General features: G+C 32.8%; 1 protein-coding gene across 2 annotated transcripts in view; it reads right to left on the reverse strand.

The window, feature by feature from the left end:
• Window positions 1–15,311, reverse strand: part of LOC150110555 (complexin-like) — a 542,097-nt gene that overhangs the window by 342,571 nt on the left and 184,215 nt on the right. The window contains exon 1 of one of the 2 annotated variants that reach the window (XM_090394737.1): window positions 3,003–3,076. The exons of the other annotated variant lie outside the window; for it this stretch is intronic. The gene's annotated coding sequence lies outside the window, so the exon portion shown is untranslated. Of the gene's footprint in view, window positions 1–3,002; window positions 3,077–15,311 lie in introns of those variants that run through there. 2 annotated transcript variants of the gene reach the window in all.

Below are 15,311 nucleotides of genomic sequence, written 5' to 3' on the forward strand. Positions count from 1 at the left end.
ATAGAATTTTTTTCCGATTTTTGTTCTTCTTTTAGAGAGCTCTATTTCAGATAATGTTTTCTAAGGTCACTTCCTATTCGGTTTTTTTTCTGTCGTTTTCTTCCTTATTCATATTACTTTTATTAACTTCTCTCTGCGCGTTTAAAGAATATTTACAAAGATTTTTGATGTGTTAAAACATCAGTCGATTCTTAATAAAATTAATCATTTTATTTTAAATGGATTGGTATATCATGTTTTATGATTTTCAATGTTCTTTCGATTTTAAAATCAAAATAACGTACATTATTTCAAAGTTTCAAATAGAGAAAACCGTTTCTAAAACTAGTAATTTAGTGTAGCCTATAACTCGTAACACGCAATTTCTTTAAGATTCCCATCATGCAGTTGTGTTACTATCAAGACCCATCATTGATAACAGTTTTCCACTGCTAAAGTATTTCAACATTTAGTGTTTATTACGTTCTCTTCCTCATCTTAAGTTATACCAAGTAAAAGCATAAGTTACGTAGAATGCATACTCAAATCTGGGAAACATATCTGAATTCTTTTTAAAGTTTTATTTTGGAAATTAGCAAATCTTTCTCCATCCCGTTCTTCGACAAACTACATTCGGTCGATAAATTCTAAATGCTATTCTTTTGTGTCGTTTGTTCCAATAAGAAAATACGATACGTATATTTCATACGGGATATATCGTGTTTCATATCTTAGATATATTTTGTGGTTCAAAAACCTTTCAGTGATCTCGTCTCGCTAAAGTAATTTTCTATGTAGGTTTCTAGCACTGAACGAGTTTAAGAGCAATTTAAGTTTGATCTATGAATATTGTAACAAGATTAAACTTTAGCATTATTGAAGTTAAAATATACTGATAAACACCTCATAGTCCTGTCCTGGTTTTCCTTTTCAGTCGTTTCCGACCGTAGGTGACTTTGTAAGCATTGCCCATAAAATAAGATTAAGCACGGTAGTTCACCATTGCTTTCCCCAACCCCCAATTTTATCCGGACTCGGGACCAGCATATGGCTGGAACGTATTCATGACTGTAATCCATGTGTATTCACGGGGCCGGTTTGCCTGTTCTGTGGGGTGAAAAACTCGAGTTTCCGTGTGAAAAAAAACCCCTACCTCCATATGAGACCGGCTAACTCACCTTTAGTCGAAAAAGACCAGATAAAGGTTTTTCACGTCACTGACGGGAATCGAACCCAGGTCTTTCAGACCGAAGGGCTTCTGAGCGAGTTACGAGGCTCTACCTCATAGCCTACTTATAAAAACGCTGTTTTACAGGACTTTTAAGTGTGTAAAAAAGTAATAGAATGAAGCAGTGTAGTTTTTAAAAAATCAGGTTCCATAACACATTCTGAATTTTTAGCTTAAACATAAGATAAATTTTGTTGAGCTTTCCAATTCAGTGATGTGTTTAAACTCAGTGATTTGGAAACCATCACTTAAAATAAAATAAAAAATATTGAAAAATCTTGAAAAATATAATCAAAAGCATAATAGTTTGAATGACGAAAAATCCGTGAGAAAATAGTGCACATTCCATCTAATTAGTCCAGATAACGTCCTACAGGGCGCCCGTTTCTGAAAGAATTCTGAACTGTACCGATACGTCGTTTATATTTACATACTGTTAGCCTCATGGAACTTATTCTTGATGTGAGGAATCATTGTTTACTGGCACTCTCTCTTGTGAAAATGCTATGCCTCTCAGAACACCAAGAACCATTTTTAGTAAAATATTAATCAACAAAGAAAATTCTTTGCTTCAAAGTAAAATCCCCAATTTGTTTCATTAAAACACTGCAACGGACTGCGTTATTTCATACTCTGCGTGAACACGAAGTGTCACACGACTAGTGTTGCTATTTTATTATTACCTATTAGTGATCAATAGGAGACCAAAACTCTCTGGGCTGTTACATCCAAGTGAACAGCAGGCAATATAGTCAGTTCTGCCTAAAGTGTTTCACTCTTTCTGGAATCGTAAAGGGTTTGGGAATAGCTGAAGTTCCTTGCAGGAATCACATTTCAGAATCGCAAGTGATCTATCCCGTTATTCTTCATCATATATAACACTCTTCAATCCTATTTTTAAAATTACATTGTTTACATAAAAACGAAGTCCTCAAATACAGTACTGACAATTTCCTCTGCATAAACCAATCATTAAATGCTCTTTGGTTCGTATAATGAAGACCAAATCATCTGCCCTTGGAGAAAGTGAATTCTGACAGCCTTCTCTCCAAAGATTTAGAAAGTGTTTCTTATTTCCACTTGGTCAAAACATCTGTGAAATCACAATAAAGGCTCAGTTTGAATCTATCAGTAAATCTTAACCTTATTCACTTCAACTATTCGTCTAAGAACATAATTTTTGTTCATAAATTAACGTTTTCTGTTTTCGTTCGCGGGAGGGTCCTCTAGGATCATAAATCATGACTCATCATGCAATAAGTTCTATTCACATGGACTTCTGACTCCCATTGAGACAGATACTGAATCACCTGTAATTGTTTTCGAACTGTCTCTAAGTAAAGAAGGCATTTCTCTTGTATCTGTTATTATTGTAATAGTCTGTTCGACCATTAAAACAGAACCATTATATTGTTCTAATGGTCAAACAGATAACGATTATACCATTATCTATCTGTTCAATTGCTAATGATTGTGAACAGAACTTGTATGTTTAACCCTTCTCTAAACAATCATCAAGCAACTCCATTCATTTTCAGTTATTTAGCTACATCTGTTCGTAATTAACTAACCTGCTATGCTCTTATTACTCTATATTTTAAGTTACTAAGAGATAAATGTTGCTTCAGCAATATTCTGGAAATTAATTATTCCACACTTTCACAATTTAAGCTTTTATATTTAAGTAAATATGTGTCTTAAACTTTATATTCAATATAAAAATAGGAAACTAGTATATTATTTAAATATCTGAAACTTTAATACAGATTACATTAACTTCTAATCTATGTCTTACCTACTCTAAAACGTTCTTTGTTATACAATTATCTTTTGGGGATTTGTATACAAATAAGAAAACATCAGTAAAAGAAATTCGTGGCATCGATGAACGAGAGAATGTCTGTGACAGTACTTTGTAACATTTCAGCGACGCATGCGTATTAGTAATTCAAATAACTAGAAATAGTTTTCCAAAGATGAAACTAATTGTGAATTTCGTTTTCAAGTTTTTCCTTTTATTAATTGCATTCATTTCCTTATGCGCTTGTGTAACGTTTGGGAAAGTGAATTTCAAATTCTCGAGCTCGAAAAGGTGAAGCGACTAATTTAGCGTTCAGGTCACTAGGGAAATTATGCCGTCCTGGAGAATCACATTTGCCTTCACGATGTACTGTACTAAATTCCAGACGACAGCAAATGTGGTTCGGTCTTAAACCCCGTTCTAATTACCACACCACCCCAGCAAGTCAAGCAGGGAGGTTGTGAATAAATAAAGGAACATAATCGAGATAATAAGAAGTGACAAGAAATAATGTGATCGTGTAAAAAGAGATTAAGTATGTCAAAACACTTGAGAACACGATAGCGTTCAGCGAGGTGATAAACAACTTGGGATTTATACGTTGGGTTTGTTATGAGACGAATTTACAAGGTGCTGGTGACTACTTAAGGTAATATGAAGCTCGTCGGTACTCACACTAGTAACAAACGATCCACAGTGCACTAAAGAAAGAGCAGAGGACGTCGCAACTTTGCCGAGACTAAATGGGACATTACAGTGTATCATTTATTTCTAAGAAGAGTCGATTTTAATTCTAGTTTATTACTTCATACGTCATTTCAATGTCCGCCTCTGAGAAATTTCCACGTAGGAAGACCGTAGGGTAAAATATTGTATGGGGGGTATTGCATAAGAACGAAAATAATCAGCATCAATCTTGGGGAAAGTAGCAACGTAATATTAACTCGAGGATCTGATAGGCGATCGGAGAATTTAAGGACTGCAATCTCGTATAATGTATCTACATCGTCACTCACCTGAAACCTTCTAAGAATGGAAATTAAAAAGTTTTTAGTTTCTCAAGATTGCTGACAAAAATATTTTACTCATTCATAGATCAAAAGTGTCGTTCAGAAGTGCACGCTGTCAAATCCTACAGAGATTTCAATCTGCCCGAGAAATTACGCGAAAACATATATACGATATTTGATGTGATATTAAGCAAAAATAGAAAATACAACTTGTGTTAGAAAAGAAAAAGCAGCGCTTGTATTTTGGTTTTGAATGATATAGGAGAATTTCCTGTGAAATTATAGTTTTGTCATTTGATCGTGTAAGCTAAAATTCTTGGAAACAGCGAGATAAATTTTGTAATATTTCCTTTGAAATTGCTGAAAAAAAAACTTCCAGTAAAAAGTTTTATAAATGCAGTCAGAATTATTCGTAACAAGATGTAAGCGAATGTGATAATTTAGCCTTTGTGTCTATATGAAGAAATGCCCAAAGTAACACTGTTATCACGTTGCATCCAGTAACTCCGAGATGGGGAGAGGAGGTATTAAGAGTCAATTCTCTGGAATCGGAATTTCACAAGGATCTGGGAATGATGGATTATTCCTCTCTGCCCCCATCTTAACAGCCAACTGCGTGTTTTACCAGATTTTTAAAGCAGAATTTCGGAAATAAAAAGCCAAATCGTCCTCGCATGAGAACTGCAAAGTCACCCTTGATCAAAATTCCTTTATAAATATTCCTACGTAACCGCTCACATTCCTATAATGTGATATCCTGTAAAAATTGCTCTATATCACGTACAGCTTTATATATTAAAAATAATGACTGAATACCGTTTCTTTTGTTAGTTAACTAACGGAATTAAGAGTTGTTTCCAATAGTTTTAGTTCGAGCTATTTTATCCGACATCTAGTTAAGTGCAGTATACTATCCACTCTCACTTTTTATTGCTTTCGCTAGGTACTTAGGTTAATTACTGCTTCATGAGTTAACGAAATTAGGGATCTACGCTGCTTTCAGCATACAAAATTAGTTATTTCATTTTATGTGTATACACTTGAGCGATCAAGAAAATTCAGTAGCAGCATACCGAAGAAGCTAAAACCAGACCAAAACGTATAAAAGATGCCAGAGAGATTAGCTGATGACACTAAGTAGATACAGAAGTGTAAAAATCAATTTCCAGATACTCAAATGGACACAGTTCGTTCCACGCTCTGCAGTATATTTATGGAATTTGATGCCTTTAACTAAAATTGTTTGAATTAATGTCAATAGATTTCCAGGTAACTGACTTTGTTCATGAAGAAACATCCAATGACAAAAATAAGCTATAAAAGAGGAATATAAAAACGATAAACAGAACTGTCCAGTTTCATATTAAATGGTATTCTAATGAAAAAATCCTTTTCATAATAAAATCCTCTATTCTTGAATAACATATTTACTACAGGAGGTAATGGTAATTATCACAATAATTGTCAGTATAATCTAATTAGTAATGAGACAAGAATTTGTAAAATAAACATATGATAACAAATATCCATAGATTAGGAGAAAAAATTAATCATAGGTTAATTGCCGTCTAGTTGAGCGAGTGAGTAGCGTGATGCTTTTCAACCTATTTTGCGTATGGCGTTGTAAAAAACTTTGACTTTTGGTACTGGATAGTGTTATTGCCTAGTGTGACTCCACCAGATAGCTGAAGAGGCCGGAGAAAAAGTACCGCCTATACTTTTCTAGAAAGTTTTCTAACAAACTTAGCAGTAAAGAAAATATTTCCAAAAACTGATAAATTGAAATGAAAGTGAACAATTCAAATATTTTCCACAGAACAACGGAATATTTAAATATGAGAAAAAACGCACTCCGATATAAGAAAATGATAGAAAAGGTTTGTATTTACTATTAGGCTTGTATAGATTTATGTCTAGAAAATCGTAATGGGGGGGGGATGATTCTAAAGTTAGGATTACACTCCATTTTATTTAGTTTAGGAGTGTGATTAAAAGAAATGTCTTTCGAAATTAGAACCTTTTAACTGGTGGGTGATTTTCATTACGCATGTGATGAGTCTCGCCTAGTGGAGGCCTGACATGACTTTTCAAAGTCTCTTCAGGCCACCAGTAAAACATAGCTTCTGGATTATTTAAGCTCAGCCTATCCATGGTGATAAATCATCAGACAACTTCATTCTTCTACTACTTTCTAATATTTAGTATGTTTTTATCTCCTACTTATTAATGCAAAATTATGCTACATAATTTTTATACTTTATCATGAGGCCATTGTTTTAAGGAAGCTTTTTATTAAAAGAATATATTATTTTACAAAAAATTAAACTAATACTGTACCGCGAAAGAGAAGCAATGAATTATGTTTCCCAACATGAATTGCGTGCTCTGAAATCGGCTTGATCTTTTCAGGAGGAGAGACCATCCTGCTGCATGAGACACTCTTTAATTCAAATGTATTTTTGACAATAACTGTATATTTGTATAACTGAAGATGTAAAATAAATTCAGAATAATAAAGAGTAAAATCGAGGTTGTAATAAAACGGCGGATATGGAAGTCACCACGCCCTGTAAAAAGGTGCTAGTGTTCTCCACGCGAATCACTAATTCAGGTCATAGCGGAAACATTAATGTCTCGGAAAGTAAAAGGTAAAATAAAATAGGAAAAAAGGTTTGCGTTTAGATTTCGGGAATGCCAGTACCATTACTAATAGGCAACAATTTAGCAATCGTTAGCGTACGTAAATAAATAACATTTGATGACTATCGGAATGATTTGACATCATTAAGGCAATTAGAAGGTTAAAGAACGTAATCTTCGTATGGATTTACTCAAATCAGATTAAAAAATCAGATTAATAAATAAAATTTGGAAAGAATGTTTATTTTAGCTAGTGAATATTTTACATCTTTTTCCGTTTAATTTTTGAATATATATACATTCTTAATGTACTTCTAATTAGAAGTACATTTCTTAATGTACTTCTAATTACATCAAAGAAAGGAACTGATGTAGAGTATAACTTGTCTCATTATGTATTTTAAATCTTCACAAAACAGATTAACATTTCTGCTGAGAATCGATAATATCACTGTTTTAGGGCTTTCGGTAATCTTCGAAGCTATAGTTTACAATTGTATATCTTCCACGTAACGTTTTAGCCTAAATCATGACCTGTCACTGCCATGATTGGTGAAACCAAGACCATGCATGACCTTGGCTTCACCGACATAATTAATGTTATGATAAAGCAGTTAATGCTCTCTGCATAGTCAGCAATATCTGAAAATTGTGAGTTACAAGTTTCTGATATATATATAAAAAAAAAAACTTTCATTCATTAAGAGACCGGCTAACCCGTTTCTAGATGAAAACCGATTATAAGGTACATTAGTCTCCTAGACAAGATTCGAATTTAAGGCTTCTCAACCAATTAGTATCGTTATTGTTGATCAAATTACGAAGGCTCTGTAGTATGCTAAACATTATTGCCAAATTGTAGATAATCATGCATAAAACAAGACTTGATTCTTAATTAGCTGTTCTAGTGAGAATGAAGTAGAATGCACAAGAGTGGAAGTAAGCTATGCTTCTTCAAGAATTTGAATAACAGCAGCATTTTACAAATAGAATAAGAAAGACTATATGGGCACTTTACAAAGTGATTACATTTTATATTAATAAAATCATTACAATATGTTCAAAGAGATAGAGAGAGAATTAGAAAATCTTACGAAAAACCAGTTGCCCGATGGTAGAAAAAGTAGAATTTGAATCGTAGTTTTATCTCATAATTCATGTGGATCTTTCACACTCATCAATGCTTTTCTAGCTTCTATGCTCTGTAATAATATATATTAATATCTAATCTCTAATTTCCAAAAGGAAAAGACTCAAGGATAACCCACACCCAGAATCATGTATTGAAACCTGACCCCATTGCTCGTTCGAAATCTATCCCAATCAAGAAAGCCAATTAAGTTGTCCACAAATGATATCCTGAAAGATATCATTTGATATCCTCATCCTTCATACAAAAGTGACATTCAGGTACCTGACATTAATGACCCCCACATGTACTCACGACTGGCCATTTGATGCCATCTGTAATAGGTGTCACATTTTCAGGAACAGATGTTTCAGAGAAGCGAAGCCATTAAAAAAATGTCTTCGACGAAATGATTAGCCTCCTGATCATAAAGTCATATTTCATGAAGTTGCAGATTTGTTAATGTTGTGACCAACGAGACCCGGAGAAATCGAATAATATTCAAGCATTAATAGTATGTCACTAAATGTGTCGGAAATTTTATAAAATTTCTAAATTGTTTGAATTTAAGTTTTTTTTTAAATGAAAAATAAAAATAAAACATTGACATTTCAACTAATTATTTAAAAAATCAGCGTTTTTGAGATATTGGGAGAAACTTTTGCAAAGTAATATACACACCTGTTTTGAAAATAAAATTTATTGATTAAATATTTATAACGCAGAAGAGGAATGATGAGCAATACAGTTTAATAATGAGTACGCCAGGTTATTTTGTTATAAGAGAGAAAATGACACGTTTGGTCCAGTTAAGTAAATGTTGAAAGATATAAACGGTGTTTAGCTGAAACTGAGTTCTGAAACCACAAATTAAACTGAAATTTTAATAAAATTCCTTCACGCCAGATAACTGGTAAGTTATCTGGCGTGAAGTTATCAGCAACACAAATGGATGGTAGGTAGGAAAAATCCGAATTAAAAAATGAATAAAATGCGAAATAGAGATTCCTGTTACTGATGGTTCTTTTAATTAGTGATATATGAAACAACGCTTGTCGAAGATCATGCCTGCAGCATAAATTATTACACAATACAGTAATTTCAGAAATTTCACTTTCTTTACGTAATCTTAATTTATTTATTTCTCAAGAAATTTGGAAAAGTTCCTTCCTTTCTTCCAGTTTTATGCTTAAACCCCAACATACTACTGAAGCTTTCGAAATCAGATCCAACGGAATTGGATAATTAATTCTTATTCTCGTGGTCTCCTATTCTATGCTGAGTGTGTTTTCTTCTCCGTTTGTATGTTTTGCAGGAGAAAACTCCACGAGTTTCCGGGAGGAAAAAATTCTAGGGGGTATTTTTTGTACTTGGTCAAAATTATTTCTGATTGCTATACTCTGTTGCCACTTATTTTGTATATTAGAATATCAAGGCGTTCGCATTTCTCAAAAGGTTCACGTTCTCATCAAGTACTATAAACAAAATTGAAGTTATCAGAAATATATGTTCATATCTTCCCTAAGAGAAGTACAAATATTTGTTTATATTCACCAAAAATTTCCTTAATAGCATAAACACTGCTGAAATCCCATTTCTAATAAATAAAAAAGGTGCAAGACATTTTAAAAATGAGTGGACGTCATTTTATAAACAACATATACTTGTCTGACGATCAAATATCAATCCAATCGATATTGTCTAGTCTCGATGTCGTCTCGCTTGAACTGATCTCGGATATGCGTGATTTAATACAGATCTAGAACTGAAAAGTTATTTTAGGAAAGTAGCATTAGCTCTTGTAATTCAAGAGCCCATGTTTCCTATAAGAAATATTCGCAATTGGTATTTTTATGACGAAACAACTAAAACTACGAATCTAATAGTCAGGTGTATTAACTGCATGTCTGTTTTAAATGTAAAAGGTTCCAGAAATGAAACTGTGGTTACCGCATGAAACAAGCTAACACATCATCAGCTTAAAAACCTAATGCATTAATATTGTTTGTCCCAGATGGAATTCGAACTCAGGTCGTTGTAATCGAGAGAATAGTCTCTACCGATTATAGACGTCTATAATATTTACACAAGCAAGTCTAGAACTCAATTTGTAAAAATGTTGTTCCAGCAAATTAGACACGATCATTTGATCACGTATTAATCAAGGCGAGTATTTAGGAATGAGACTCGTCTTCCCTCAATTCAGTAAATGTTATCGCCATTCTCCTTGGATTCAAGTCGCGTGTTAGATTTTTTTTTTCATTCACTTTTCATCTTTTATTACTAGCTTTCGTCCATACATAGTACTAATGTACGACAAGTTGAACAAACTCTTCGTTGATGATGTTACCATAAAATGCTCTGAAAGAGGATATTATTTTGATTTCTTCCACTCGAAACTGCTTTCTAAAACCGAAGAAGATTTTCTCAAGCAGCTTCGCAAGCAGCTAACACACAATTGAGCTTTCATTATTCATGCAAGATTCGCTCGCTTCTATACAGCCAATGTTCGAATATTAAGTTTCAATTATCAGAGTTTAAATAGGTAAAATAAATACATATTGCATCTCTTTGAATTAAAATGAAAACTGAAACGATTTACTCCCTCTCTTTCACGGGGTATAAGATGTCCTTTTCAAATAGGAAAATTAACCCTACAAAATGACAGACATCTAACAGCACATCAAACTCAAACATCAAAAGAACTCAGAATGGGTTGACCTAGATCACCCCGAATGCAGAGGCAGGGATCAATACTATAGACTAGCAGGCAGAACCATCGCAATACTATTCAATGTTCAATGGAATCTCTCTCTCTCTCTCTCTATTTTCTATTTCTCTCACTCACTCACTTTTTCTCCCTACTAGCAAGTGATATATGGCTCCCTGACGGGATCATAATGAGATCGAAACTACTGCCAAGCTGATCGCCAACTCGGAATTCTACTTCAGTTCCGCTTGAAAACCCAAGCGTAAATACTGATTACACCGAGCAGCAGTCTCCTTCTGTTGTTGTCTCAGGGAGATTATCGTTCTGATGTTTCTGAATGCTCGTGTTTTTGCTGAATGTAGCGAACTCTTGGAGCCTCAGGAAAAGTTTAAATTTTAGTGTTACTCGTGAAATACGGAATTTTCTTTTTCGTGTTCTTGATCTCAAAAGAACTTGAAGAAATAGTAGTAAGTACGAAAAGTAAAAACATCTTAATTCTAATAAAATATTAGAATTAATATATTATTTCAATTTCAATTATTAGTATTTTAAATATTCAAAAGTTAAATTTCGAATTCAAATACTATATCAATTTTTATTCAGAAATAAGGCTGAACTACAGCACTTAAAATGCACTGATATCTAGATAAGCGAAAGTTGCTAGATATTTATAGCAAACGTTTTGCTACCGGATTCCCTGTAAACTATGATTGTGAAACCATGCTTGAAGACGTTGTATGATTTCTTGAGTTTGTAAAGTTGCTCATATAAAATAAAATTGATGTTTTGTTTATGTCAATCAAGCCTTCAAAAGGTTCTGCAAATCCTTCTGACGCCACTTTGAGGGAAAGGCATCAGAGCTCCACCAGAATATCATTCATCCTCTAGTTTTTTTATTTTTTATTTTATTTTATTATTATTTTATTATTGAAGTCTGATACGATTATTGTATCAGACTTCAATAAATTATTGTAATAGGTGATGATTACCGAAGTTGGTGGAGTATAACCAAATGATTTATGGAAACAAAAAAAAATGAAAATAACGTAAGTCAGATTATATAGATTCATTGATCTTAAATGTAGTACGTTATATATATTTGTCACTTATGACAAAAATGAAAAACATTTTAAGATATTGAATTCTTGGAATTATAAACTTCTGTTATTTTATTTAAAATATAATATTAGTAAATTATTATTTTAATTCACAAAATATTTATAAATAATTTGTACTAATAAGATATTTCTGTAAGATATTACATTAACCATTTTCTTTCCTTCCTCTTTACATGTCACGTTTTATAGTCGTAATAGCAGAGATATTCGTAAAAGATATTACTCAACTGAAAGTGAAATGATTCTTCCATCTGTGGTGTATTATAGACGAGAAAAGAGTTGAAATCCTTAGAGGTGTAGAAATAAAGCGATGGTATAAAAATACATAATAATCTACTATTAATTCATAAACTAGCGAGCATTAACGATAAGTAGACATAAGGTTTGTTTTGGTTAGATTTAGATCGAAGCATTTTGGTTCATGAGAAATATTATGTCTGCTAAGTGAGTGCGTGCTCTGGAAGAAAGGTCCCAACATCAGATTAACTCACCTGCAGCAGAAACGCCCTTATAAGGATTCTCTTATCTTAAACAAGATTCTAGCCGTTTCTTTCCAACCGTAGGACAAATGTCAAGTTGTCTTCACTATTGGCTATGAAGGGGTAGAGGCAAGAATATAATCGTAATCATATCTGATATTACGGCAAAAGTAGTTTTTAATGATTCAGTTAAGAAATACAAACATTGAACATTTTTGTAAAGTGTCAGATGACAACATGATTGCTCCTCCTTATTTTTTTCTCCATCTGTTAATAATTTTCTCTCTTCAAGAAGTAATACGATAGTACCAAAGAGGCAGCCAAGCGGACAGTTTCCTCAATTTCGCAAGTGTATCCTTGCCATACTTATGACCGCTGACTTGTTGTATGACCCGTGAGAGAAATGTAAGTCAATCAGCTGTTATTTTCATAATAAAGGTTTAATACGAGAGTGATTGATAAGTTACTAGCAGATTCCTGTTCCTTAGGAAACTTAACTAGAGTTAAGTTTCCTTAGTAGACAACTTTCTTTCCCTTTTTCACAATCGATAGCATGTAAGCGCCCTTCGCATTTCCTAAGCAATAACTACAGGTATGTTTACTGATTTACATTAATCTATCATTCAATACAAATAATGAGGCAAGTTTAATTGAATAACGACAATTTTATTGTTCGTAGAGATTATACTTGAATATTAAGAAAAATGTATAAAATCCACTTTAAAAAAATGTCTAACGCCTTTCATTTCTCAATGGAGTAGGTGGCGTTCTTTTAGCCTGAACTAACTTTTTAAAGATCAGTAGGTAGCTGGACTCTACCGTTCATACATCAGTGTGAGGTGAGTTAAAGCTATCAATGAAGAGCCGCTATCTTGTGGTCCTCCTAAATTCTAACAGAAAATACATTAGAACTGAAATTGTCTAAGTTCTACAGTCAATTTTTGAGATGCAGGTTAAACAGCTCATAATTGCCTGTAGATAATTCGGGAATTGGATGAGAAATAGATGAAAAAAAAAAGTTCCTTTAGTTAGTGGAATCGTACTTATAACGGTCTTCTGGCTGTCTAGCGTTATGAAAGCAAACGTATTTCACATGGCTACGAAGGTACTCAGCCATGTTCAGGTATTTAGGATATTTCCCGAAGATTTTGAAGCGTTTATCGTTATGATATTCGAGAGTACGCCGTTAGCACATTTGATACCTTAAGAGGTTATGGAGTATCAAATGTTTACTTTTGTTTATTTATTAATAATTTTTATTTATTTTACATACTTGGAAATGATGCTCTGGGGAATCTAATGTTGAACCTGTTATTTACCCTATTAGATATAATTGGGTCAATAACAATTGGATTTTTTAATCGTTCATTTAAAATATCTTCGGGATACTAAATAACACTATGGTATGTAATATCCCGAGGATGTGTGTAAAAAATAAATAAAACTTGTTTAAAAGTATAAATAAACGAAATAAATCATCTAAATTAACTTAATACAATTTAAAAACGTCTTCTTAACCCACCTATGATACTAAATTATTAAAGGTTTATATTCGTGGCTGATATATATATATATATATATATATATATATATATATATATATATATACGTATATATATATATATATATATATATACGTACTTTTCGCAAAACATTTTCAATGAAGTACCATTTGTGTGGCCTTTTTATTGCTAAATTTCTGTCATGTTTTGAGCTGCTATTCTCAATTAATTGTCCAAGTTATTCATTTAAATAACCGTAAGGTATATTAACAAAAGCCATTTTTATTTATGAGCCTTTCCAATAATTAACGCTTGCCTATCCTTTCTGGGGTATAATTTATCTATATCACAGAATGGTGGATGCTGAAAGAGATGAAACTAGAGTGGCACCACGGGGTATGAACGGCGACGTAGGCATCTATGAAAATGAAGCTCAGGGAGACCAAGTGGAGTCGAACGCCAACTCCAGAGCAGTAGGGCAGTAGGGGGGGGGGGTCTGGCGACGGTTGCTAGCAGGTTGGTTTGCACTCTCGTATCTTACTAATTATTCATTGTAAATCGTAATTATAATTATAAATACCAGATTATAATTATAAATACCAGATTATAATTATAAATACCAGATTATAATTATAAATACCAGATTATAATTACAAATAAATATTTATTTACTTTTATTATTATTATTATTATTATTATTATTGGTCTCTCGTTTTCTTAGTTACAGTATTTGGCTATTCCTGCTTTAAAATATGCATGTTGAATTGATAACTACAACAAACGTGTTCATGTTATTTTTACTGCGTTAGCTCACAGGAAGGGTACGAAATAATAACTTAAGGGGTTTCCCAAATAAAAGAAACAATTTGTATATTTCCTCTATATATAAAAAAGAGAAAAATTCTATTTAACGTAACCTAATCTTTTTGCAATCAAGGCTTCGTCATAAGAACGAATGCCCACATAGTCGTCCGAATTCACAGAATGCCACTGACAAAAGCCATTGAAAAAGTATCAGAGAACCAAGTAGTTGTTAACCTAAACTAAATTTTAGGACTAAACGAACGAGGAAAAATAAACTCTGCACATTAAAATGCAATTTGAGGTTGCCTCGTTCTCGGTGTGTAGATAATAAAAGAATATAAAATGGAAAAGAGAGAGATCTACAGCAATATCGTCTATTTATGTGTGTGAAGGTAAGTTTACTTTTAAGAAGGGTTGAAGGAGAAGATGCTCCTTTATGCTTAATATATTCTACTCAAAATGTATTATCTTTGATAAAGATATGACGTCACTCATTATTTATGACAATCGGAACAATTCTAATGGCTAAAACTTCAGAACAATATTTAATTTCGTGTACCTTATTCCAGGATTTCTGCTCTTATATATTTTTTATTCTACTTCTGCCATGGAGGTATATTTCAGATGTTTCATTTATTCTCCATCTTTCCATGAATAAGATGGTAAAACACTTGGTCTTATTTATGGAACAGTCAGGGCAGGTTATAGTAATCTGGCAATTCCTATGCGAAATACGTACATACTAAATGACTTAAAAGTTTCATTCGCATAGTATCTAATGTAGGTGACTATGGCTTTCTTTCCACAGGAAGTTATATACCAAGCTACTGTATTCTAGTACCTGATGATATGTTAACGGCGTTTTAAATAAATAATTCCGTGCGTGCCTGTGTAAAGTATAAAATATATCA

This window comes from Typopeltis vanoorti, chromosome 1 (genome assembly GCF_054136105.1).
Source record: "Typopeltis vanoorti isolate ZY-2024b chromosome 1, IOZ_Tvanoo_1.0, whole genome shotgun sequence".
NCBI classification, from domain to species: domain Eukaryota; kingdom Metazoa; phylum Arthropoda; class Arachnida; order Uropygi; family Thelyphonidae; genus Typopeltis; species Typopeltis vanoorti.